Here is a 15,255-nt window from a genome sequence, read left to right as displayed (position 1 = left end):
ACCGATCTCAAACCTGCTGAGGAGATAACCATCCCGACCCTGCTAGGGAAAACTCAGACCTTGAATCTGCTGGGGAGATAACAACTCCGCCACTGCTTGGGGAAACAAGGAAATTCTGGCACAGAACACTCGTCGACTCGTCGAGCCTTAGTATTCAATATCCCAATCCAGTGTCAGCTTTCCACTTTTGAGAGCTCCCAGATTGGACTCCACGGGGATCCTTTGTCAAAAAGCTTCACATCACACCTGCAAGTGAGTGAAAATATCTAACAGCTCCTGCAAAAAAGATTGTTAGACAAAAACGTGCCCCAGGTGTGCCAAGATTTCAACACTTGGGTCACTCAACCTTCCGAATAAGATTTCAAGTTTTCAATCTTATAAACATGCACTAGAAGGGACCTGTATGTCTCAAAATGCAAATATTCTTTATCAAAATAAACGGATGTTTTTGCCATCAAAGCGATAATGAAAACAAAAACACAATTATTTGACTAAATATGCATTTTATTGATTGAAAAAGTGCGGCTCAAAATTGAGCAATACAAAGGAAGCAATTCCTGAAAAGAGGTAATTGCGCACAAAAGGAAAAATCTATCCTAATGGCAATATGAAACCGCGATCTCATCGAGTTCCAACTCGGTTACACCCCATATGTCCTCAGACTCTCCGTGCTTTCTGCCTTCTGAACAAGACGCTTCCGACTGATCCCTACCGGGGATTATCCATGTCATCTTAACCAAAGCAAACGATCATGCTGGACGCAGTTGTTCGTTTCAATCCCTCTTTTGCCTGGACCGCCCTTTCAGGTTTTCAGTCCACCGGGATACCCTTTTTTGCCCAAGCCGCCTTTTCAGGTTTTCGACTTGCCAGGTGTACATTTTCCTTTTTATCCCTAATTTTTGCCCGAACCTTTTTCTCTTTTTTTTTTTCGGTTCGCCGGGATACCCATTTTTGCCTGGACTATTTTATTCTTTTCGTCCAGCGGGTCTCTTATACGAAGTATTTTTTAACTGTGTCCGCATTTATAGGGGATGGAAAATCTTCGCCATCCATGGTCGTTAACAACAAGGCCCCTCCAGAGAAAACCTTCTTGACCACGAATGGACCTTCATAATTGGGTGTCCATTTGCCCCTACGATCGTTTTGAGGAGGAAGGATCCTTTTCAGCACCAGATCTCCTACGTGATACACACGAGGTCGCACCTTTCGGTCAAAAGCACATTTCATCCGCTGCTGGTACAACTGCCCATGACAAATGGCCGCCAACCTTTTTTCCTCAATCAGACTCAACTCTACATACCGGGTCCTTACCCATTCAGCCTCTCGCAATTTCACGTCCATCAGGACTCTCAACGAAGGAATTTGAACCTCAACCGGTAGCACAGCTTCCATCCCATATACCAACGAGAAAGGCGTTGCCCCAGTAGATGTACGCACCGAAGTTCTGTACCCATGCACTGCAAATGGCAACATCTCATGCCAATCCTTATAGGTCACAACCATTTTCTGTACAATCTTCTTAATATTCTTATTAGCTGCCTCGACCGCCCCATTCATCTTCGGACGATAAGGAGAAGAATTGTGATGCTCGATCTTGAATTCTCGGCACAGTTCTGCCATCATCTTGTTATTCAAATTAGAACCATTATCAGTAATGATTCTTTCGGGAATCCCATATCTGCAAATGATGTCTCTCTTCAAGAATCTGGCAACGACCTGCTTCGTCACGTTTGCATAAGAGGCTGCTTCCACCCACTTGGTGAAGTAATCAATAGCCATTAATATGAACCGATGCCCATTCGAAGCCGTAGGCTCAATCTTCCCGATCATATCGATGCCCCATATAGCAAACGGCCACGGAGACGACATCAAACTCAACGGATTTGGAGGCACGTGTACCTTGTCAGCATAAATCTGGCATTTATGACACTTCCGCACAAAATTGAAACATTGGGCCTCCATTGTCATCCAATAATAACCTGCCCTCAGCAGCTTCTTCACCATCGCATTCCCACTGGCATGGGTACCGAACGACCCCTCGTGAACCTCTTTCATCAATTGGCTTGCTTCTTTATCATCAACACATCTGAGCAAAACCCAATCGAAATTTCTCTTGTACAAAACCCCATCCTTATTCAAGTAGGACAGAGTCTTTCGGTCCTTCTTGGATGCTCCCTCAGGATACTCTTGGGTCTCCAGATATCGCTTGATATCGTAATACCACGGCTTCTCATCGTCAGGCGTTGTGTCAACAGCAAACACATAAGCCGGTCTATCCAAACGTCCCACCTCAACACTGGGGAACTGATTCCACCACTGCACCTTAATCAAGGCAGCCAGAGTAGCCAAAGCATCTGCCAAAGGGTTCTCTTCTCTAGGCACATGATGCATTTTCACCTTGGTGAAGAATGTCAACAATCTCCTCGTATAATCCCGGTATGGAATTAAATGAGATTGATGCGTATACCATTTTCTGTTAACCTGGTTCACAACCAAAACTGAATCTCCATATATAACAAGGTTTTTGATCCGCAAATCAATCGCCTCTTCAATCCTCAAGATACAAGCTTCGTATTCAGCCACGTTGTTGGTGCACTCAAATGTTAGCCGGGCAGCAAAAGGAATGTGGGATCCTTTCGGCGTAACCAAAACAGCACCAACACCACTACCATTCACGTTAACGACCCCATCAAACATCAGAATCCATTCGGATTCAGGGTCAGGCCCCTCCTCCGGGATCGGTTCCTCACAATCTTTCGATTTGAGAAACATGATATCCTCATCAGGGAATTCAAACTTCATCGGTTGATAATCCTCAATGGGTTGCTGGGCGAGGTAATCAGACAATACGCTCCCCTTGATCGCCTTTTGAGAGGTATACTGAATATCATATTCGGTCAAAATCATTTGCCACCTCGCAACCCGTCCGGTCAATGCTGGCTTTTCAAAAATGTACTTGATTGGATCCATCTTGGAAATCAACAAAGTGGTATGCCAGCATATACTGCCTCAGTCGGCGAGCAGCCCAGACCAAAGCACAGCAAGTTTTCTCGAGCAGTGAATATCTTGTTTCACAATCGGTAAAAATTTTGCTAAGGTAGTATATGGCAAGGTCTTTTCGACCAGACTCGTCATGCTGTCCCAATACACACCCCATAGACCCCTCGAGGACTGTCAAGTACAGAATTAATGGTCGTCCCTCCACAGGAGGCATCAGAATCGGAGGCTCCTGCAAATACTCTTTTATCTTTTCAAATGCCGCTTAGCAATCATTATTCCACCTGACCGTTTGATCTTTTCTTAATAATTTGAATATAGGTTCACACGTGGCTGTTAAGTGAGATATGAACCGTGAAATGTAGTTCAATCTACCTAAGAAACCACGAACTTCCTTCTCCGTTCTCGGTTCAGGCATTTCTCTTATTGCTTTTACTTTAGCAGGATCAACCTCAATTCCTTTTTCACTTACAATGAACCCCAGCAATTTACCGGACCGGACTCCGAAAGTGCACTTGTTCGGATTCAACCTCAGTCTGAACTGTCTCAGCCGGTCAAATAACTTGGCCAGATCTACCAGATGCCCCTCCTCTGTTTGGGACTTTGCTATCATGTCATCAACATAGCATTCAATTTCATGATGAATCATATCATGAAACAAAGTCACCATGGCCCTCTGATAAGTAGCACCGGCGTTCTTGAGACCAAACGGGATCACCTTATAACAAAAAGTGCCCCATGGGTTGATGAACGTTGTTTTCTCCATATCATCTAGCGACATTTTGATTTGATTATAGCCAGAAAAGCCATCCATGAAGGAAAACACCGAGAACTGAGCTGTATTATCTACCAACACATCAATATGAGGTAGTGGGAAATCATCCTTCGGGCTAGCTCTGTTCAAATCCCGGTAGTCCACACACATTCTCACCTTCCCATCCTTCTTCGGGACCGGCACAATATTCGCGATCCAAGGTGGATAATTGGTGACAGCGAGGAAACCAGCATCCCACTGCTTCTGCACCTCCTCTTTAATTTTCATTGCCATCTCAGGTCGGGTTCTGCGCAACTTCTGCTTCACTGGAGGACAATCTGCTCTCAACGGTAGCTTGTGCACAATGATATCGGTATCCAACCCTGGCATATCTTGATAAGACCAGGCGAAGATATCAACATACTCTTTCAACAAAGCTACCATTCTGCTCTTAACATTTGCCTCCAACGCGGCCCCGATTTTTACTTCTTTCCTGACCTCGTCGGTACCCAGATTCACAACCTCTACCTGTTCCTCGTGTGGCTGAATCACCTTCTCCTCTTGTTTCAACAACCTGGCTAACTCCTCCGGCAGTTCACAATCTTCTTCGTCTTCTTCTTCGGCATGATAGATCGGATTGTCGAAGTCATATGAGGGTGTAACAGGATTGTTATCAATGAGATCCAAAGAGATATCGCATCTGCATGAATGTTGATTCATGCATTGCTTTAGAACCGGAGCGAAACAAATGGAAAAGGAAAATGAAAACATTGCCATTTTTATTTTTGTTTTTATTAAACTGCAAAAATAAATGAAAAACAGGGAACACCGTTTTTAATTGAAAAACATCCTTTTATTTATGATGCAAATTTTGCAAAATGAAACATGAGGTGGCCCTTACAATGAACCATTACGTTTCGGGCAAAATGCAAGGCTTCCATACAAATAAAATTGAAAAACAGAAAATATTACTCTTCAAGTAGAGTGACAGTGATGATCTTTTCGGCCTTCCAGTTCTGGACTTCCATCCCTGGTACGCACGGCTTTATCCATTGATCTATCTCGCAATCACTGTCAACTTCTTCACCCACCATACAGATGCGATCTGGATCCAGCATTCCAGCACTGGTGAATGTGAATGACGGACGACATCCTCTACCTTGTCCAGACGAGCCTCGGCCCGGCTGATAACCCACTCCAAATCTATCTTTCTTGGCGGCGATGTCCATCATCCTTCCCCAACCAGGAGCTTCCCCACTCTTCACCACCTCAGCAGCCTGTCTGTACGAAGAAATGGATGGTTTCTCCTCTTCTTTAGCAAAAAGAGCATTCTCCACCTTGACGGTTTCGAATGCTTGACTCGGCGTTTCCCATATCTCACCGTCCATTTCAACATATTTGAACGACGATAGGTGGCTGACGAAGATATCTTCCTCTCCGCAGACTGTGACGACCTGCCCGTCCCAGATATACTTTAATTTCTGGTGCAAAGTCGAAGTCACTGCCCCAGCAGCATGAATCCATGGGCGACCCAACAGGCAACTGTATGTCGGCTGAATATCCATGACATAGAATACCGACTTGAACACCTCGGGCCCGATCTTCACCGGGAGCTCCACTTCCCCAAACACTGCCCGCTTAGAACCGTCAAAAGCTCTCACTATCAGGTCAGTTGGCGTCAAGATCAACCCTTCACAGTCCAACTTTGCCAGGGCTTTCTTTGGCAACACATTTAAAGAGGAGTCGGTATCAACCAACATGTGCGAAAGCACGGCTCCTTTACACTCCATAGCAATGTGTAATGCCCTATTATGATTCCTCCCATCCACAGTTAGATCAAGGTCAGTGAAACCCAACCCATGACTGGCATTGACATTTGACACCACTGTCTCTAACTGATTGATTGTGATCTCCTGAGGAACATAGGCCCTCTTCAGAATTTTCAATAAAGCCTCTCTATGCCCCTCGGAGCTCAGCAACAATGACAAGATTGAGATCTTAGATGGGGTCTGCTGCAGATGGTCAACAAGCTTGTACTCTGACTTCTTGATGATCCTCAGAAATTCTTCAGCTTCATCATCAAGTTCTTTCTCCGACCCAACAGGCGCCGGTGTCACTACAGGAGTACCTTCATTTACCACTTGTTTTCCTCTTGCCCTGGCTAAAGCCTCGGCCTTTTCTTTCTTTTCTTTCTCTCCCTTCCCACTTCTCAAAGCATTAGGGACAAACAACCTTCCACTGCGAGTGAAACCACTGGGTCCGGCATTATCCACCTTTGAAACGGTGGTTTCACCTGCAGCCTGATCTTCCAACTTCTCCCCATTACAGTATACTTCCCCACCATAATGCCACGGCACGGCGTCATCTTTGTCATAAGAAATTGGCCCAGGTACCGTGATAGTAACTGGAGCCGCATCGGCCAGCGTTGACAAATCGACCGGGTAAAAGTAAATGGTTATGGTGGAGACATCTTCCTTCACCAAATCTACTTTCTCAAACCTGAGGCTTCCCTCATCCATCAGTCTCTGGACAGCCTCCCTCGACGACATACACCCATCAGGAGCAACAGTGCACGCAGCACAACAATTATCACAGCCCGGAAAGACCCCATTCTGCAACAACTGTCGTTTGACCTCAGCCAACGGAGTCTTCAATTGATTCACATTCAACAACCCAATTCCACCTTCTTCAGAAATTGCATTCACCCCCATTTGACCATGCGCAGGCATGGGATTAGCATTCACATTTGGAGATGGTGCAAAGTTGATGGCCTTAGAATCCACTAAGTCCTGGACCACATGCTTAAAAGCTTTGCAATTTTCTACATTGTGTCCAGGGGCACCTGAGTGAAATTCACATTTGGCGTTCTCATCAAAACTGGGAGGCCTCTGATCAGGTCTCAACGGAGCCAACGTCCTCAGCTGGACCAACCCCAAATCCTTCAACTGCTTCAGCAAGAATGAGTAGGTCACAGGTGGCCTATCAAATTGACGATCATTCATTCATCCTCTCACCTGATACCCAGCCCTCTGCGGTCTCTGTTGAAAGGGTTGTCGTGGTTGTTGTTGTTGTTGCTGTTGCTGTTGTTGATTATCAGCAGGAATGGTTACCGCAGCAGTGTGCTGGTAGTAACGATCCCTACTCTGTCCTCTTTGGGTATACACAGCACTTGTTTCACCCTCCTTTTTCCTCTGACCGTTTCCAAAGGGCTTCTTCGATCCGGATGACGAAGCACTACCTTGTATCTTCCCCAGCTTCAACCAACTTTCAATCCTTTCTCTGGCCACCACAATATCGGCAAAATCGGTAACCGGGCATCCAACCATCCTTTCTGCAAATGTCCCCTGAAGGGTACCCATAAACAGATCTGACATTTCTCGGTCTACCAACCGTGGTTGAACCCTGGCAGCCAGCTCCCTCCACCTCTGTGCATATTCCTTAAACCCCTCATTAGGCTTCTGAGACATACCCTGCAATTGGGTACGACTAGGAGCCATGTCAGCGTTGAACTGATACTGTTTAAAGAATGCATCTCCGAGATCTTGCCAGCTTTTGATGTCAGAAGATTTCAACTTAGTGTACCATTCCAAGGATCCTCCAGACAGACTGTCCTGGAAAAAGTACATCCACAGCTTCTGATCCATTGTATAAGCAGAGATCTTACGGACGAAATCCTGGAGGTGAGTTTCCGGGCAAGAACTCCCATTGTACTTGTCAAACGCGGGCGCTTTGAACTTTTGTGGGATCACAATCCCCTCGACCAACCCCATATTTGACATATTAACAAACCCCGGAGTAGCATGGCTTTCCAGAGCCCTTATCTTCTCTGCCAGCACCTGAATCTCTTTGTTTGGTGGTTGGACCCCGTATTGACCAAAATGTTCGTTAAGCATAGAGAACTGATCAGCTTCCCTGTCCTCCTCTCTATCCTCCTTAGCCCCAAAGAAAGGAGGAAACAGGTTGTCCTTCATATTGTTACCCATCGGACCTGGTCTACCACTTGTGGCAGCACCAAAACCCCCAGCATTGTTGATCACCACGCCAGCAGTTGTCCTCTTCCCGAGATCTCCTCCATCCCTGGAACCACCAAGGCCATGGTTAGAGACACCCTCCAAATTGACACCACTGTTAGCAGCTGAAGCCCGCTCGAGCTTCTCCACTTTATCAGCAAGTGCTTTCTGGCTCACAGCAAACCCTTGCATGACATTGATCAGTTCATTCATTTTCTCCTTCAGCTCGAGAAAATCTGCGTTGGGTAGATCCATCAGCCTGGGTGTGTTGCGTCTAGTGAAGTATCTGTGTGGACGGGTTGTGTGCAAGGGAATAACTCTACGAGCACGAGCAATGATTCCTAAAACAACCAAGCACGTTAGAAACTGACACCTGCAAAATAGAAGACAAGTTATTATGATTATGCATGAATGCAATATCTATCCACATGAGGAACACTCTGTCTTTTCGATCCTGGCTTCATCGAGACAAATAATAATCTGGCAGCAATATTCTGACATTCATCATTTGATTTCATCATACAGAGCAGAGATATATGATTTAGCAGAGATACCACCCAACCATGTGTGTGCTGTGTGAGTGAATACAGGAAGCAAATAAAGCTTGAAGATCGATCACTGAATGAAAATAACCATTGTATACCAAAAGGGCACCATATGTGCGAGAGTCATACATCAAGTCTGATACAAATCAAATACAATTCTCCAGAATCAGAAAGAAAATACAAACAAGTGAATTCCGTCAACAGGCCTGACGGTAATCCAACACAGATGATAACAAAAGGCTACGTTGAATAAGGCCCCACAGAAGGCTCCGCATCATCTACCATCTTGGTAAACTTCACCGCGAACCTAAGCTCAGTGTTCTCCTGCTGTAATCTCCCCACCTCTTTCTGGTGAATCTTCATCTGTCGGAAGTAATGATCCCTCTTAGCAAGATAGTGATCTCTCTCAACAATAATCTTCGCTTTCTCAGCTTCCCATTCTGTGGCAATGATTTTGGCTCTGGCATCTCTCTGATCCCTCACAAGGATTTGTCTCCTCTTCTCATCTTCGATAACCCTCAAGGCCCTAGCTAGTTTCTCCTTGGTAAGGTCATGCTCCTTTGTAGACGACTCCAACGCTTGGTTGATCTTGCGGTAATAGGCAGTATCCATCTCAAAGCGCTTCACCTCCATGGCGTGTCTCTTATCCTTATCTTCTATTCTCCCTTTGATTTCCTGGTTAGCCATCTGAATCCTAGCAACACTCATCTCCAACTCAGTCTTCTCTACTTGCAGTTGATCTCTGGCTTTTTTCATCTCAAGGAACTCTTCCATACTGACAGAAGAACGTGGCCCCTCAATCAATGGACACCAAGGATCACCTCCAGGAAATGGTAGATGGGTGAGCTCAATCCTCTTCCTAAGCCAATCATCAAATGGAGGAAAAGACCTGTTGTTAACCTTGCCAAAAGGAACCTTGCCCTTCCTCTGAATATTTCGCCATGCCCCGGACACCTGCCTCAACTGTAACAAATTACCCTCAGTTGGGAAGTAGAAAGACTCCTGAATCTCGCGCTCGAGAGGAGGAACCTCCATAGCGAACCCCATCTGTCTCCTAAGAAGCGTCGGGTTGTAATTAATGCAACCCTGAACTCCTATAAGAGGCACATTGGGAAAGCTCCCACAACTATAAATGAAATTTCGTCCAGCCATACCATTGTGAGTCCAAGCTATGTCCTTGGCCCGCAAACCCATCAACCTGGTCGCCCAATTAACCGTAGGATCAAGAGAAACAAAAGCACCTCTGGAAGGCAGATACCCCATAAACCATTTGTGCAACAGTTGAGCACAACATCTGATCAATCCCCCTCGCCTCTTCTCGTTCCGATTATGGACCGAGTAATAAACATCCCCAACCAAGGTAGGAATGGGATTCCTCTGCACAAACAACCTGATGGTATTAATATCCACAAAGTTCTTCTGATTAGGAAACAAGATGGTCCCATAGATGCTCACAGCAATCAAGGCACAGACGGTCCTCCAATTACCCACAACAGCATGCTCCTTGGCTTTAGCCTCCAAGAAGCTCAGATGAAGACCGGGTAACTTTCCCTTCTCTTTCAAACCCCCCTTGGTCACTTTCGGGCTCAAATAAAGAGCACGAGACATCTCAGCAACATCAGGCTCCCCCTTGGTGACATAGAAAGGAATCTGATCTCTGATCTGGATACCCAGGATGCTAGCATAGTCCTCCATCAAAGGCCCCAATAGGTAATCTGGGAAAATAAAGCACCTCAAATCAGGGTCATAAAACTGGAGAAGAGTATGGATGGCGCTCCTATCACTGTCTGTGAGCCTGAAAACCAACTTCAGAATACCACCATAATACTCACGGAACATCCCCACATGATCAGGTGTAATCAATGCTATTATATCCCTCAACACATCAATCTCTGGGTCGAAGAAACTGTAGACAACATCGTCTTTCAAGCCGGTCCTCATGTCTGGATCAAAGAAGTCTCTCAACCAGGATCTCAATCAAAAATGTCCCTTGCATATGGATAAACATGAGTTAGATGCAGATAAATGCAAAATGTGAATGATGCTGATGTATGAATGCAATGCACTGTGCCATCCTCCAAGTCATCTGAACAACCATTGCACTGAGTCACGGTCTCTGAACTGATCACAACCATCTGAAGGAATATGTAACCACAAATCCGGCTCAGGATTCCGAAATAAACGGAATGGAAGATACATCACCATCATCACCATAGGAACATCCATTGATCTGATATCAACAAAATCATCTATATCAACCCAGGGAATCCTGAAATAAACGGATCCCCACTGATAAATACCATGGACAGAACTCTGGCGTCTCAGAAATAAATCCATAAATCCGACTTATAAATAGAACTCTGATCAATAACTGAACCATTAGTCACCATCAAAGTCACCATCAGAACATGCATCTGTAAGAATCAAACCCTCCCCTCACAGGTGAATTCTAATCAGGTCATCCTAAGGCGGATAATGGTCTCGACAATCGGGCAAAGATACTCAACGGGTTTGCCCTTTCGGGTGTGCCGTTGTAGCTCTCATAAGATCGCCTAAACCAAAGATCCGGGAAAGAACGGTCACCGAAGTCAACAACCCTAAAGAGATAACTCAACCAAAGTGGAATACTCCACCCGGAAGAGCTCACTCAGAAGAGCCTCGTCCGGCTTGTGGTATGTCACGTCGCAACAACATGCTGATAAAGCAAGTGAGGAAACGTGAGACCACACTAATCCTAGGTGTATACTCGGGCCTGGGTTTTAGCCCCACTCAGAACACCCACCCCAAAATCAGAGGAACCACATGTACAGAAGACAGCACAATGATAGTATGATGCATACAAACATTTATGCAAATATATACACAACATAATAATCATAAACGCAATAAATAGAGCAACACAAGCGACCTAAACTATCCTAGAGAGCGCTAGGAGAGACTCACTTAGGGAAGATAGACCAGCAAGAGGTCAACTTCTTTAGTCCCCAGCAGAGTCGCCAGCTGTCGCATCCGCGAAAAACAACCGGCGGGAAAAACAAAACAAACAGAGCCGCCACCGTGCGTTATTTATCCCAAAGAGGGAAAGGAAACGCTCGAACTAAACCTGGAAAAGACATGGTCTCGCGACCAAAGAGAGATGGGATCGGGAGTCGGTTATGCGAAGGGAAGGTATTAGCACCCCTACGCATCCGTCGTACTCGACGGGATCCACGCTCAGAAAGAATATAAGAAAGGTTGCTAAAACTGCTCAAAAGAATGCACGCACACTGGAATAAAACACAGATGGAAGAAGAGGGGGAAAGGGCTCGCTAGGATATCGCATCCTATGCCTACGTATCTCATCTGGAATGAGAATCAGAGCTACCGTAGTTCGGCTCACACACGCCAAAACAAAACACACGCACAGACGCTGAGACGTCAAAACAAACACACAAACACAAACAGGAAACCGAATGCCAATCGCTGGACTTACATCAGACTCCAAGCACACAACAAACAAACGGGAAACCGAATGCCAATAGCTGGACTTACATCAGACTCCAAGCAAACACACACTGGAAACCGACTGCCAATCGCTGGACTTACGTCAGACTCCAAGAAAACAAGAGGTTAACCGGACGCTGAGTCGTCAAAAGCAACAAAAAAGTTGAACAAACAAGCTAACAGGGAGTCTGGTACTCGAGCCTGCTAGCTATCAAGCAAACACACACAAAAAGGAAAAAGGGTGCCCGGAGAGATCTCGTACGATCTCCTGCCTACGTACCTCATCTGGTATGAGGATCAGGGCAACGTAGTTCCCCTTAACAGGGGAGAAACTTTCTCCTAACCAGAGACTGGGAAATGACAAACTAGAAGGGAGACTGACTCGAGCCTAATAGTTATCATGCGATCCACAATGGTCCTAGGTTGAGGTTTCTATCTAACTTGCACAGGCAGCAAGCTATCCTAAACAACACAGTCAAACAACACAAGCACAATAAACAATCACACACACTATATGCAATCAATTGGGCTCATACAAGGTTAGGCTGTGAAACACAAGCCAACTGGAATCGGGTGTAGTTAGCTCTTAACCCTAACATTGAGAGTTAGGGTGAAGCAGATGAAATGGGAAGTGAGGGTAAGACCTCACAGCTCTTATCCCTGACCTGGGAGAGCTTCAGACAAATGAAAGTGTGGGAGTTCAGAAAGTTGGAACTCTTCTCCACATATGACTGACACAACAAAGATCTTGGGTTAATATCCACAATGCATCAACACAAGGTGTGTGAGCAGAGTGGATGACACACTGAATAGCAGGAGATGGATTACACATCTCTTTTATCTGCCAATCGCCTCACAAGAGGACTTTTCCTGCTTGGCACAAAAATAAACATTCACAAGCATTGCCTCTTAAGGAGGACTTCAGACAGGTGCCTGCCCCCATAACAGGACAAGTCTTCCAGACTACATGAAGTCAGAGAGTTATACCTAGGTTAAGCAACCCACAATCTAGCAAAGCAAGTTCAAAAGAACTTAAGCAACTTATGTACTTGTTGAAACATCACACAAATCAATTCAACTATACAGACAAACAGACAATCATGAATATCACACAGTCAAACCCAATGAGCAAAGGCATAAGCCAACAAGTCAAACTCAAATGATTTAACAACCCTACAAAACACACAAGGTTAGTAGTCACAAGTAAACATCAAAGGCTCAAGTGATAGAGTATCAACAACTATGGCACTTGAATGCTCAACCTGAAATCAAAGCTCAAAGGTAAGCAACCAACCACTAGGTCAAGGCCTAGGGTCAAAGATGGAGAAAAAATTTAAAACAGAACATGAAATTTAACATGAATCAACTTCATTCAATCAAGAACACAATCCAAAAGGTCTCACATCAATATCAATTACCAAATCCATTTCATGAACCAAACATGGCAAGGTATGCAAATTGTGACCACATTGTGACATCAGAATGAACAAATGCACATTAAATCAAAAATGATTCAAATAATCTTGGAAAAATTCATGAGTAAACAAGACATACAACATGACCACCACACAAAAAATTAGAGGCATTGGACATCATTAGGCATGGCAATCACATAGCATAAGTCAAGGCAAACACAACAAGCACATGTGTGACACCAATTGTCACACCAACTTAGCATAGGCATAAAACAGAAATGGTAATTGTTAAAAACCTCAAACCAAAGCCAAAACAACACTCAACATGTCTAGAAATAGTGTGCAAACTTTCACATTCATTGGATAAAGAACAAGCATTTCACAATCAAATGAAGTTCAAGGCAATTTAAAAGCTCAAATGTGAAAAACATCCAGAATGAAAAATCTCAATTAAACCATAAATGATCCCAAAAATTCTAACAAAAATCATGAGCAATCACAACATTCATATCAAACATCATACAAAAAATCAAGGCAATTGGAATTCATTTGGCATGGAAAATTCATCAATCAAGTTGAACATCACAAGGTGTGACATAAATTGTCACACCTAACTTAGAAAAATCATAAAACAGAAATGGTGAAAGATAAAAATGCCAAATTAACACCATAATTTCAAGCCATGAGTCTAGTCTCAACATGTAAAATTTCAAAAGCATTGGATTAAAAATGAGCATTGCACAAATGAAGAAGCAAGGCAAGGTCAAGATATGATACATGTTCACAAACCCTAGCACAAATTATTTTCCAGCCAAGCACAATTTTCAAACTTATGATGATAAAATACTAGACAGAAAATGTGACATAATGCAAAAAATTGGAGCACATTTGGTTGATTTTCCAATTTTTTATGAGTTTATGAAGTTGATAGAAAAATAAAAAATGAAGTGGACATTAACATGTGAAAATATGAGAAAAAATGAAATGGCATTGTGAGAAACGCTTCAGCCAAGGATCGAAGCCAGGCGCAATTTGAATGAGAAAACGCGCCAAGTCCAAAACGACAATGTTTGGACGTTGAAACCCTAACACGCGCGCCATGCAATGCAAATGGAATCCGCAGGAAACATGATGAACACGCAACAAAATTCGCAGGAAAACGTATGAAGGTCATAGCAAAATTCGCAGGTAATATGCAGGTATGAAGAACATATGAAGATCTTCATCAACCAATTTCCAGAAAAATTAAAAGTGTCCAGAAATTAGCATGGCGCATATCAGTGTGTAGATCTTCCATCACACAACACGAATCCATAATCAAATCAACAAGAAACACTAAAACATGCACGGATCGAAGTGAAGAAGATTCAACATCAAAACTTCAAATAACCATATCTCACTCAATTTTGCATGGATTTCAATGATTCAAAGCTCAGCATCATCAGTGTTCTTAGATCTACAAGTATAGCATAAGCATTTTAAGAATTAGAGAGATCGAAATTGTGACCTCTTGATGAGCAGCTTTGGAATTCAATGGATTCAAGCCTTGCAATGCTCCAATGCTTCTCTATGATGCTTGTACAGTTGATTGGAAGAGAAATTGAGGATTAATTGTGCATGATTTCAACAAATTTTGGATTCACCATTAATGCTTCATGCTTTGAATGTGCTTCAATTCAGCTCTGTTTCAACCAGTTCCACGTACAAATCTCCTTGATAATGCTCCAGGATGATGAATCAAGCAAGAGAAATGCAAGTTATTTGAAGAATTTCAAAGAAAATTTGAGAGAAAAAGTTTGATGAATTTTCTAGATCTGAAAATTGTGATGGTTCTTAGTGAAAAACAGTTATGGTTATGCTTATATATGCTCCACTAATCATGTTTAATTAAGCCTTAAACCAAATGCTAATGAAATGGATGAGTTAGGGAGTGTTTTGGCAAATTGAGTTTTTCACCCTTATGCCTGAAAATGCATGGTGAACAGTACGAATTTTGATCCAATTTCACTCAAAATGTTGTTTTGAAATCATTTGTAATGGCCAAAAGTTCA

Source organism: Lathyrus oleraceus, unplaced genomic scaffold, assembly GCF_024323335.1.
Source record: "Lathyrus oleraceus cultivar Zhongwan6 unplaced genomic scaffold, CAAS_Psat_ZW6_1.0 chrUn0001, whole genome shotgun sequence".
NCBI classification, from domain to species: domain Eukaryota; kingdom Viridiplantae; phylum Streptophyta; class Magnoliopsida; order Fabales; family Fabaceae; genus Lathyrus; species Lathyrus oleraceus.
The sequence above is the reverse complement of the archived record's forward strand: the minus strand, read 5'-3'. Positions refer to the sequence as shown.